This window comes from Schistocerca serialis, chromosome 1, assembly GCF_023864345.2.
Source record: "Schistocerca serialis cubense isolate TAMUIC-IGC-003099 chromosome 1, iqSchSeri2.2, whole genome shotgun sequence".
Classification (NCBI taxonomy): Eukaryota; Metazoa; Arthropoda; class Insecta; order Orthoptera; family Acrididae; genus Schistocerca; species Schistocerca serialis.
Genome location: NC_064638.1, coordinates 335,019,597 through 335,032,863, shown reverse-complemented (window position 1 = coordinate 335,032,863; position 13,267 = coordinate 335,019,597).

Below are 13,267 nucleotides of genomic sequence, written 5' to 3'. Positions count from 1 at the left end.
TTTAAATTGAGAGTTTCATCGGCAATCAGCAAAAGAAGCTATGATTTATTCAATAACTTAAAGTGGTGCATTATTAGCCCAGCGGCTAGTCGGGAGGGCCGATTTGATCAGGCGTTCCCTTAGCTGTCCGCACCGCGGCTTTATATATAAGAACGCTGCGCGAGACAGGAAGGCCCCAGTTCTCTCCAGACGTTGAATAGCACACCATCTGTGTCGAGAGTCGCGTCGCGTCGGTATCATTGCTATAAACAGCCTCGGATGCCGTATTAAGTTACTCGGGATACGTGTAACCATGAAATCATTTTCGAGTGAAGTATTAATTCTGGGATGACTTTAATGACCTATCTTCAGATTGCGTATGTCGTATTTTCACGTGCCGCCGCGGGACAGACATTCTACCATTGTTTAGCGTGGCGTTTGATGTACATTATAATCAAATTATGGCGAGCATTCACTTAAACATTTAATTTGGACAGTTATAGTTGCATCAGTGCATTAGACTCTGAACTGCTCTGTTAGTCAGATTGTGTGGATTCTTTTTTTTCATCTGTGACTTTCAGAATATATCGAACGTTTTTTTTTCACGATCGTTTTTGATTATGAATCCCAGACAATCCCCTAATTCCTCAGAGCTATAAGCTGTAGCTATAAGTGTATTTCTCAGATGAAGTGGGCACTAGGAATTCTAATTACAGGCTTCACGTTTTGCTAATCACTTTCTGGTTGCCAAAATTGTAGTTAGAGAGCCAGTGTTGAGAACGGCAAAACAACAGCATAAATAACAGGAACATTTTATACAACAGTAAATTTTCCACCCGCCGCCCCACAACTGGTTTGATGCAACTCTCCATGCTACTCTATCCTATGCAAGCTTCTTCATCTCCCAGTACTTACTGCAACCTACATCCATCTGAATCTGCTTAGTGTATTCATCTCTTAGTCTCCATCTACGATTCTTACCGTCCACGCTGCCCTCCAATGCTAAATTTGTGATCCCTTGATGCCTCAGAACATGTCCTACCAACCGGTCCCTTCTTCTTGTCAAGTTGTGCCACAAACTTCTCTTCTCCCCAATCCTATTCAATACCTCATCATTAGTTACGTGATCTACCCACCTATCTTCAACATTCTTCTGTAGCACCACATTTCGAAAGCTTCTATTCTCTTCTTGTCCAAACTATTTATTGTCCATGTTTCACTTCCATACATGGCTACACTCCATACAAATACTTTCAGTAGCGACTTCCTGACACTGAAATCTATACTCGATGTTAACAAATTTCTCTTCTTCGAAACGCTTTCCTTGCCATTGGCAGTCTACATTTTATATCCTCTCTACTTCGACCATCATCACTTATTTTGCTCCCTAAATAGCAAAACTCCTTTACTACTTTAAGTGCCTCATTTCCTAATCTAATTCCCTCAGCATCACCCGACTTAATTCGACTACATTCGCTTATCCTCGTTTTGCTTTTGTTGATGTTCATCTAATATCCTCCTTTCAAGACACTGTCCATTCCGTTCAACTGCTCTTCCAAGTCCTTTGCTGTCTCTGACAGAATTACAATGTCATCGGCGAACCTCAAAGTTTTTATTTCTTCTCCATGGATTTTAATACCTCGTCCCAATTTTTTTTGTTTCCTTTACTGCTTGCTCAATATACAGATTGAATAACATCGGCGAGAGGCTGCAACGCTGTCTCACTCCCTTCCCAACCACTGCTTCCCTTTCATGCCCCTCGACTCTTATAACTGCCATCTGGTTTCTGAACAAATTGTAAATAGCCTTTCGCTACCTGTATTTTACCCCTCCCACCTTTAGAATTTGAATAATAACTATGTAAAACTAACCAAGAAGCTGAATGTATTCGTTGAACAAGCTAAGTCTGCATCGTCGGAGATTTACATCCGTCAGACCGAAACTAGATTTACATGTATCAAGAAATCGCTACATATATGATCGCAGAACGACATCGCTATAGACCACAGTGTTCATAGTACTGTCAGGTAACACAAACAGCTGCGGTCTTGATGATAACATAGTGTCCCCTAAGACCAGAATACTGGAGCCGCATCTTAGTGCCTTTCCACTATGTGGCGATGTGACCAGTCATCCCAGGGAATTCAAGTCGTTGGGAAAACTCGTATAAAGGAGGAAACATTCAACTATCGTACAGGAAAGATCGGCCACAAGTTGTAACATGGCATCAGGATGACTATTTTTCGCAAAAATTTACAACCGACACAGCACATGCCTTGGCCAAAGATATCGTTGCACAGGATCTGTGACGGAGACTTAGGAAAGTTGCTACGTTTGTTTGCTATGACCATTAGATGCATTAGTGACAAAAATGGTTCAAATGGCTCGGAGCACTATGGGACTTAACATCTATGGTCATCAGTCCCCTAGAACTTAGAACTACTTAAACCTAACCAACCTAAGGATATCACACAATACCCAGTCATCACGAGGCAGAGAAAATCCCTGACCCCGCCAGAAATTGAACCCGGGAACCCGGGCGTGGGAAGCGAGAACGCTACCGCACGACCACGAGCTGCGGACATTAACGACACAAACAAACATCATATAGTAAAATGTCTTACCCACAGTGAATGGACACAGAAGCAGTATCGGACTGTTGCAGATTAGCTGACATATTTTCGCATATATTGGATAGATCAAGAGGACAGGACACCAAACAGCGTAGTTTCAATCATCTTCCGATTCCTGAAGCAACGGGGCACGCAGATGTACCGTAAAATATTTTTGGGTTTCATTTCTAATATCTTTTGTCTCCTGGTCTGAAACGTACTTGGTATCAGATAGTGAATTTAATATAAATGTTGAAATGTATGTATATATGACACTTTGTACTTCTCTTCTTTCGACATTAAGCCTTAAATTTCAGTATTACGTTCTTCCCCTGCGTCTATAAAAATTTGCTATTTGAAAAGCCACGAACGAAAGCTAAGTATGAGAAACGCGGCACTTCTATTAACTTTTCCACATAATCAACATAGAGGCCCAAAAACTTTATGGACCTAACTGTAAGTTTCGTTCGTCAGCGTCAAAATACTGCTGCTTCTCTTCTATACTTTATCAGCATTTTTGAAGTTTATTAGGACATTTGTAATTAATTATATTTTAAGTTCACGTTGCAAGTGAAACGCACTTGCCACCAGATCTGACAATAATTAATTATCTGCTTGGCTTTGTTATTGGTGAATATCTTCGATAACTCCAGTATGCCATATTGTATTATACTAGGTCTTTAACCAGAAATGAGGCTTACCGTATGCAAATAAATTTTTGTTTCCTCGCACAATTAGCATTTCAGTGCTAACGCGTCTCCATACGTACTAACATACGTTTGCTTCAATCAACATGACACTAAAAAAGAACTGATCACCATCAATCAGTAGTCGTATTAGACTATTTTTAATAAACAAGGAAGACTGAAAAAATGACATAAACCACTGAGGGAAGAAATGGGCAAAAAAGGAATTATCCGTTTGTGGAGATGGTTCTATATTTTTCATTGTTTTGGTTCATAGCTAAGTGCAACCGTCGATTCCTTCACAGTCGTGTAATATGTTTCCTTTTAATTTCAGCATAAAAAACTGCATGCATTGCACTAGATATCATCTCGGTAATTCAGAAAACTGATCCTCGTATTGAGAGAGCCCTCGCTCATTCACATGTATTTATTCATTCGTTAATTACCTTGTTTTTGTTGCTATAGACTAATTAAATTTTTGTAACCTTGCAGTTGGACGGTGCCAATGTGTTTTGCGTTCTTCACTTCTGGTGGCAGGAAGTAATAAACTGCGTAATGGCAGATTCCCCGGTTCCAAACAACGTTCTGTTGATGCTTCCCCTGGTTATGTGGTGAATTTCGGAACTGAAAATCCCCTACTAAATATTCCCAAATATGAATCCCTTGGAATTTGCGTGAAAGGAGCGAACTTCTCTACTTGTCAGCATAATGAAGTCATACTTTATTTTTTTACGAGTACAGCTCCCAGATCGTTGAATACAGGACAAAAAAGCAAATTTCAGCATCTGAGGTTATAAATAAACGATAGAACTGATCATTTTTCGAAGTAACGTGCCCTTCAATTTAGAGCGAACTCTCATGACATACCACAGCGAAAGTCTTTATGACAGGATTGACTGAACCACAAACCGCCATTTTGTCTGGATAAACTTCAGAGGGAACGATAATCGGCAGAACAAACCGTCACCGCAATTGTGCTGGGCTACAGTAAGCCATTCCATTTTGCCCGCAATTTATATCTCTACTTCATTTCACGCCTGGCCGGGTAAAGGTTATTAGCAAAGTTTCAATAAAGTTCTGCGGCGTGGTTTCCGATACGATTCTAATTTGAGCGTGGACTGGCGGGAGCCAACTACATCGGAATTTGAAGACATGGTATGAATGTACATATATACATCCCCTTATATACGTACGACAGATATTCAGAGAGAAAGAGAGAGAGAGAGAGAGAGAGAGAGAAAGGAGGATAAGGATGATGAGAGAGGGATGGAGAGTTGGAGGGAGGGGGGCAGAGACTGGGAACAGGCAGGGACTGATGGCTACACGTCGTGATAAACAGAGTGTGAAAACAGGAAACACAAAGTAGAGTGCAAGTATATAGTGTACTGATTCAGTACAACAGAAATAAAATTCGTTTAGCTAATTTCTAGGACGCATAGAAGCCCATACGGCTGAACAGAATACTCTGAATTTGCGTATTCGACGAAGTTTATTTTCGCTCACTGAGAGAATGGTTGAGCTGACGGTTAGGCGTTTAAACAAGGGTGAAGATGTTGAAGTACTCGCTTTATTTCTGGGAGTAATATTTCACTTCGGAATTTCACGTACGCGTATAGTAACTTTATTTTTTCTGTGTAGAGTTACGTACGTTTTTTTGTTATTTTGTCTAATTTAAATAATCGGGAAACATTTACTTGTTATAGACGGTGTTTAAGAAGCGTTTTTCCTGCAACTTCCAATATAATAGGTTAACTCAATGTTTTATTTATATGGGTAAACGTATGAGCGTTACTCTTTTCGAAGAGTTAAAAACATAGTTTATGAAGCTATTTTCCAGAGATGAGTTACAATTTTTTAACGTAACTGCTTTTTTCCTGTATCGTGTAGCTGAAATCAACTGTGTACAAATTAATTTAAATAAAATTTCCATCAGTTTTAGTGAGGGAGCTAGATAGATTAGAAGTACAAGGGTGAATCAAACAAACATAATGGCCTGTGTTTAGACTGATGTTATTTTTGTGGAATTTTCATTTAAGGGAGGTGTTCGAACGATTGCTCATTTTCGTGAACGCGTAAGTAGCTGCGCTCTTTAAACGACCAGATGGCGGTATGTGGAGTTGATGGTGTCAAACCGTCTTTGGGTCTCCTTCCACACAACATTTTATGTGTGGTGAGTACAGTTTAAATTGCCGGCAATTATAATCCCTAGGTATTTAACTGAATTGAAGACACTTAAATTGGTGCTGTCTATCTTGTAGTCGCAATTTAATGTAATTTTTTTAGTATTTATTCAGAGGACTTCAGACATATTATTGTTTAGGTGGAATAGCCACTATTCGCTATATATATATATATATATATATATATATTGTTTAAAAGTGAAAAGTTGTTTAAGAGATCACTACGACACAAAATTTGTTGGCATTTAAATTATTTAATAAGTAACACGTTTCGAGGTACTCTTCAGGCAACAATGGTTGTACAAAAGCATTTAACAAATGTATACTCGGATGTTATAGTTCTTTTGCAGAATTTTGGCATGTCATGCCTGGGGAGAAACGTAACTACTATAAGGGAACATTCGCTTCGTGTATTGATCTGTTGTTCTCATATTTCTTTTCTTAAACAATCGTTCACTTTGTTCGTGCGTAATGGCTGTCTTCTTGAAGTGTGTTCAGTTACTAACGTTTCTGTAGCTCCTTGCAAGTTATTAACTGATATTCACAAATTTAAAAAGAATACTTAAAACACAATATCACAATCAATTAGGTGGAAGTCAGTTGAAAGATTGTTTCGATTTAACTATAGATATTTCAACCCTGGCGTTGTCATTCAGGTGCAATGTCTTCTATACATGTTACATTTCTATGTTGGTCGACGAAATATATACAATAAGGGAGGCTATGACAGTTTTATGTTAAAATGGGCATAGAAAAAGTATTTTAAGGAAGAGCAAACATATAGCAGGAACAATTTTCACACACTTCCCATTTTTAACAGTATTGAATTGAAGTTCATGAAGAAATGTATGTTGCTGAAATCTGAAATTTCATTTTAGATCTTCTTTTCTTCACTTTTGGCTGTGGAAGAATATTTCCATTTCCTCTAAGACCTCCATCTCCATCTCTTCTCTTAATTGTACAGTGCATTAAGCTCCATGTGACTCCAAGAGAATGTGCCGCGTCTTCTATGTGTTTCGTTACAGCTGACTTGTTAGCTTTATCATGTCAGAAAGAATCATGTTCTTTGAACATGTTTTGAAATTTTTACCTGTTTGGCCAATGCAGAATTTGTTTGAGGGGCTGCTTATTCCTTTATGAATTCATGATTTGCTCAGTTTCTCAGATGATTGTGAGATGTCATGCAAACATTTCTTCCATAAATTGTTGGTGGTGGTAAAAGTGATCCTAACTCCTGTCTTTTTTTAATCAGCTGGACTAATTATGGCTGAAATATCCGTGGCATCCGGTATAATTATACACTTAGGTTTTTGTATGTTGTTGTGGGTGGCAGATGCGTCAGTTCATTACCTTTGCTTTTTGTTATGTGGTGTGAAAATGCATCTCTTTCTTCTTCACAGTAGCCATTTTATCTGCAACTTATCAGACTGTGTTCATTTCTGTCTCATTGACACGAGCAGTGAGCAGGAAGTTCTGTGATTTGTTTAAGGAAGCTATGAATGCATCTATTTAATGTGAGCTGGGATATATGGAACCCTTACCAATGGAAGTCAGTGTGTTTGTTGGTTTTCAGTGTACATTGATGTCCAGGGTCTGGTTTCTATTAGTTATTGTCATATCTAAGAACAATTGATATATTTCTGGTGCTCTACAACGAAGTGAATATCTTTGTATAAACTATTCGATCTGCTTAACAAAGTTTCTGCATCTTCTTCAGCCCCATTATATATATATATATATATATATATATATATATATATATATATATATATATATATATATATATATATTGAAACAGATATGAGAGGGAACAAATTCTAATACATCTACTAGTTCAGCAACTTCAGCTGTGGACATCATCTAGTAATTTAATAAATTGTATTTACTTGTATTTATGGATTCTTCCATAAGTATGATGCTGTATAAGTTTACCATATCTAGGAAAATAAAGTTTGTATTGATTGGGATCAGAACTTCTTCGATGCCTTGAATTGTTTTGTAATGGTTTTTCTACTGACTAAGAGGTTGGAAATTTGTATATTTGTTTTGTAAAACTGAATGTAGCTGTTTATAACTTTTTAGCCAGGACATTTCATATAAATAATAATGGGTTTAATACAGACATGGCCGGCCGGAGTGGCCATGCGGTTCTAGGCGCTACAGTCTGGAGCCGAACGACCGCTATGGTCGCAGGTTCGAATCCTGCCTCGGGCATGTATGTGTGTGATGTCCTTAGGTTAGTTAGGTTTAATTAGTTCTAAGTTCTAGGGGACTAATGACCACAGATGTTAAGTCGCATAGTGCTCAGCGCCAATACAGACATTAGTTTTGCGAATTTTGGTTAGCACTGCGACTTTCCAGAGATGTGATTCATTATTGTTAATCTGTAGGTGTCTTTACTCGTGAGCAAGAAATGTGTTTTATCAAAATGCTTCTTTGGTCTAATGCAGAACTGTGTGGGAGCATGTGAGATATCTTGTATGTGGCCATGTTGAAAAAAATCATGCAACTTATTTCCGTATTCACATTTGTCAATAACCACTACTAGAATCTTTATCAGCTTTCATTGTTCAAAATGGTTCAAATGGCTCTGACCACTATGGGACTTAACTTCACAGCTCATAAATCCCCTAGAACTTACAACTACTTAAACCTAACTAACCTAAAGACATCACACACATCCATGCCCGAGGCAGGATTCGAACCTGCGACCGTAGCGGTCGCGCGGTTCCAGACTGTAGCGCCTAGAACTGCTCGGCCACCCCAGCCGGCAGCTTTCATTGTATTTGCCTCATTGAGCTTCTTGATATTTTTAAGCAACTGGTTCTCCAGTTCAGCAGTTTTTACTGGATATTCGTTGGAGTAGTATTTCTCTCTTAAATTACTTGATTTGTGAACTCATAGTACTTGTTCCGTTTTCATCAGTTTAGAAAGATCAGGTGCCATAACCACTCTTGGGAAGAATCTATGAGAGCTCTGATTCTTCATGGTAGAGGTTCAAGAGGTGGATTAAAACTCATGGCGAAAGAATATCAGTGACAAGATTCGCTGATGTGAAGAAGAATTATAGGATGTATTGTCTGAAGCGGACAGTCTAATGCGTAAACAAAATGGATTGAGAGTAAATGAGAGAAACACCATTGTAATGAGAAGTAGCAGGATGAAAATAGTGAGAAACTTAATGTCAGAGTTGGCAATCACAAAGTAGAAGAAGTTAAGGAATTCTGCTATCTAGGCAGCAAAATAACCCGTTATGAACAGAGCAAGGAGGACATAAAAATCAGACTAGCACTGGCAAAGGGGCATTTCTGGCCAAGAAAAATCTACTACTATCAATCATAGGCCTCAATTTGAAGAACAAGTTTCTGGGAATTACGTCTGGAGCTTTGGATAGTAATAAAACATGGACTGTGGAAACACCCGAACAGAAGAGAATCGAATCATTTGAGATGTGAGCTGACCAGGTATGAAATGAAGAGGTCGTCCGCAGAATTGGCGAGGAAAGTAATATACAGAAAACACTTCCACAAAGAAAAGATAGAATGATAAGACATCTGTTAAGGCATGAGGGAATCAATTCTGTGATACCAGAGAGGGAGCTATACAGGGTAAAATCTGTACAGGAAGACAGGGATTGGGGCACATCTAGCAAATAATACAGAACATAGGCTGCATGTGCTACTCTGAGATGAGAAGGTCACAGGAGAGGTATATGTGGCGGGCCGCATCACACTAGTCAGAAAACTAATGATTAAAAAAAATCTTTGTGTAGTTTATACACTGCTTTAGTAGCTCATCTCCACTTCCTTTCAGAATTGTTACATCATCTGCATGTATAGAGATATTAAGTTTGAAAGATAGGGAACTGGGATCTGTGAGTGGTAAGGCGCTGGATGTAAAGAAAATAATCCGTACATGGCATGTTTTATAATAGCACAGAGGATTTAAAAGATAAAAAGAGAAAAAAAAGATCATTGAATTTCATAACATGAGAATACTGCCTCAGAAGCGTTAACGAAACTGAAATTTCGTTTTACTTAGAATTCGATTCTATAAAGATCACAGTGCGATTATAAAATAAACCTTATAAACAACCAAATGCACAGGATGATAGATAATTCTGTACTGGCTCTAAAATAAAATTAGGTCATTAGTAAATTCACATGCATAATTAAGGAAAGACTAATCCAAAACAATGGGGCTGGAAGACGTGTATTAACCAACACGTCAAAACCAGCTTCAAGTTGGCATATGCCCAGAGGGTTGCTAAAATATACTTAAAGACACAATATAAAATATACATGAGTAGCAAAAATCATAAGGACCCAAACGTGTCAGAGGAAATGAGAGCATACAACTGAGTCATTTGACCCACAAGTTTTTTAGCATAGTAGAAACTTATGTAACTAAGTAAACTACAAACTCCTTCAACTCTTTTTATCCTAACTGACAATATGTGAACTTAAAAAAAAGCAGTGCAATTACAGTTTGCATATAAACGTCTTACAATTTAAAAAAATATAAAATACGACACTTAATATCGCCCACAATGGTCAGCAGAATAGGACAGTTTATGGGAAGATCACCAAACGAAACTCAGTAGCAAAACAGAGGTTCATTATCGAACTGCAGCAGACACTTAACAGCATGACGCTCGCCGTAGTTCCTGCATCAGGCTCAGGAGAATTTAGGACAGTGTATGTTGGTACATCAACCTAGCAGTGCAGTAGGAAGCAGGCTTAGCGAATTATAGAGTATGGCTCGGTACCGCACAGACAAAGGGAAATGACAACCCTCCAGGACGTATTGTCACGCTCCTTAGAGTAAATATCAGCTGTCCAAATCCAACTACAGCAAGCAAGCCCAGGGAGCTGTCCAGCAAGGCTCCTTCTGTGTCACTCAGCCAGCAGAGAGCCCCTTGTGTCAGGTGCCCACGGGATGCTGCAATGGCGCCACCCCATGAGATACCAGAGTAACAATAACTAAGCAGAGAAACCAAAGATGTTTTGCTAGCACAGGTGTCGAGGTGAGCGTAGACACGGCTCGAACATATTTATTTCTACCAGTCTGTACATGAAGATTTACTACCTGCCTCTAAGTTTTAATCAAAGCATTTATATAGTGTAGCGTGAGCTACGGCTTTTCGTCTACCTAGACAGGCTCTTTCAAAAAATGGACTCATTGAGGCGACGGAGTAGATAGATAATATTCCGAACCGGAATCCATCTCTCGAAGCGTACCGTTTCCGTCCTAAAGCCATTGTAAAACATCTTGGTAACGAGACTACTTTTACAAATAATTTTTTTATGCTTGACTCAGAATCTCACTTGCTTAACAATTTCTCTTATTAGTAATCAAATAAAGGTAAAGGAAACTTAAACAGTTATCCCAGACAATATGTTTACAGCTGAACTTAAACCTTTTCGTCCTTTTCAAAGGAGAATTAACGTTCTGATACACTACAGGTAATGTTCGATGTGCCGACAACCAAATTCGGTGCACACATTGTACCTAGGAATTATGTTGGTACACACGCTCTCTCATACCTGGTGTCTCTGCAAGCTGTCCTGTATCGACGACAACTTGTACCACCAGATCTTCTTCTGTCTACAAGAGTCTTACAAACTCTTCATTTGACACCAGAGGGAAAAATCTAGTTTAGTCAGATCCGGTGAGCTTCGAGGCCATGCGATTGCGTCACTTCGGACTATCCATCTGTGTCCGAATCGCTGGTCCTGATGTTCCCGAACATGACGTAGAACTTAGTGGATCCCTCGTCATGCAGAAACCACATGTCTTGACAAACGTTCAGTGGCACAGCATCCAACAACACGGCCAGTATTTGTTTTAGGAAGATCATGTAGATAGGAACCATGAGCTTGTATGGCAGCATGTATGGTACAGTCACATGACCATAGTGAATATCTGCCCACACATGGATACCAAATCTATGTTGGAATCTCTGTACATGCATGAGATACGGCTTTTAGTCTGCACAGACGTGGCTGTTTCGAGAACTGAGAACATAGACCCTAGTAAATTTACATTCATCTGTGAAGAGAATTCGCCATGGATATATCATGGGGTCGTTGACCCAGAGGCGCAGAAAATGGGTACAGAACTCGACATGTCATGCAAATTCAATTGGCATTAGTGACTGTGTCCTCTGGAGTTGGTATGGGTCTATTTGTTGGCCATGCAAAATATAGACGATGCTGGGAGCAACATCAATTGCATGCGCAATTTCTAGTGTTCTCGTGTTGACGAGTTCTCTTTAACGTGATGCAGTGTGACCTCTTCCAGTTCGGGTGGCGGGCGACTCTTCGGAGCACCACATACACGCCTCCTGACGGTTAAGGCACCACTCTCTCGAAGCGTGATTGTGGTAAACTGGGTATGCGATGAAGTCAGACGTTGTGGATAACTATCTTGGTAAAGGCGACGAGCAGCTCTTCCATTACCGTGTGATTCGCCGTACAGAAGTATCAGATAGGTGTATTCTGCAAAAGTGTATTTAGCCACTTTACCCTAACATTTACAGACACATGAATCAGGCTCTAACCAGGTCAGAGAGACAGGACAGACGTCAAACGATTTCAGCCGATCCGACCTAAGCGCTCTGCGCCATGACTATCCTACTCATGGAGGTAAGAATAGAGGGAGACGCCGTGACGTCACAGCTGTGAAGCTATGTGAAGCCGAGGGTAGCCATCTCAGTCAGACCAAAACATTGCTGCTGTAAGCTTGTGTGCATAGGCTTTTGGAAGGATTTTGCGCTATTATGGTGACTTGTGTGGTGTTCGGATGTACGAATCGTTCTGACAGTGATGCGAAATCGAAGGGAATAACATTTCATGTGTAAGTTGCTCGTTAAGTGTGATTTTACAACTTCATTGTGAATGAACGTGTGCTACATCGGTACTTGTACTATAGCGTGTTTTTCTCCTGTATGATTTTCATTTTCTAAAAATGAAAGTCGGAAAGCTCTGTGGGAGAATGCCGTGAGGAGGAAGAATTGGCTTGCGTCTAAATGGAGCACTATATGTTCTCAGCATTTCCGAGAAGAGGACATAGACCGAACTTCCCTTTCAACAGTAAGGCTCCGAGAAAATGCTGTACCATCAGCTTTCCCTACACACCCAAAACATTTGTAAAAGGTATGTTAATTCAAAGAATTAAATTCTTAGTTTTCAAGTTCACGTTTCAGTATAATACGTACGTATCGTCGATAATCGAAGTGTTGAGTAACTCACTTTGTCTTCATCATGTACCAAATTAAAAGCTAATACTACATTAACTGGCGTAAAGTACAGGCCTAAACAGGACACTGTGTAGATTTGCCATTCTATGTACCGTGTTTCAGTAAATATTGGTGGTAATGAACAGTGTTTCCCATTAGTGTAACGTAACTGAAATGTCCCAGTACGTATTACAAACAAGATGTATTTATGGGGCTTTGGAGGGAGGGTATAGCTAACTTAGTTTTCAGTTTCTATTATTTAGTTTGTGATACACGTTTATTACTGAATTAACAAAATTGTATCGTTTACATTGAAGACTAGCTATTCGCAATATTACATTAAAAACTATTTTCAATCAGAAGAGACGCGGAATTTCGCCTTTACGAGATTTTATTTTAAACAAAAACTTTGAAACAACCAATCTGATGACGTTACATGCGTATATGGTGCAATTAGCGACTGTAATACTCGCAGCGCTATTGCACACTGGCAATGTTTTGGTCAGAGTGTCATGGCAGCAAGCCACGCCCTCATGGCTTCAAAACGTAGTACGGCTGGGATACGTAGCG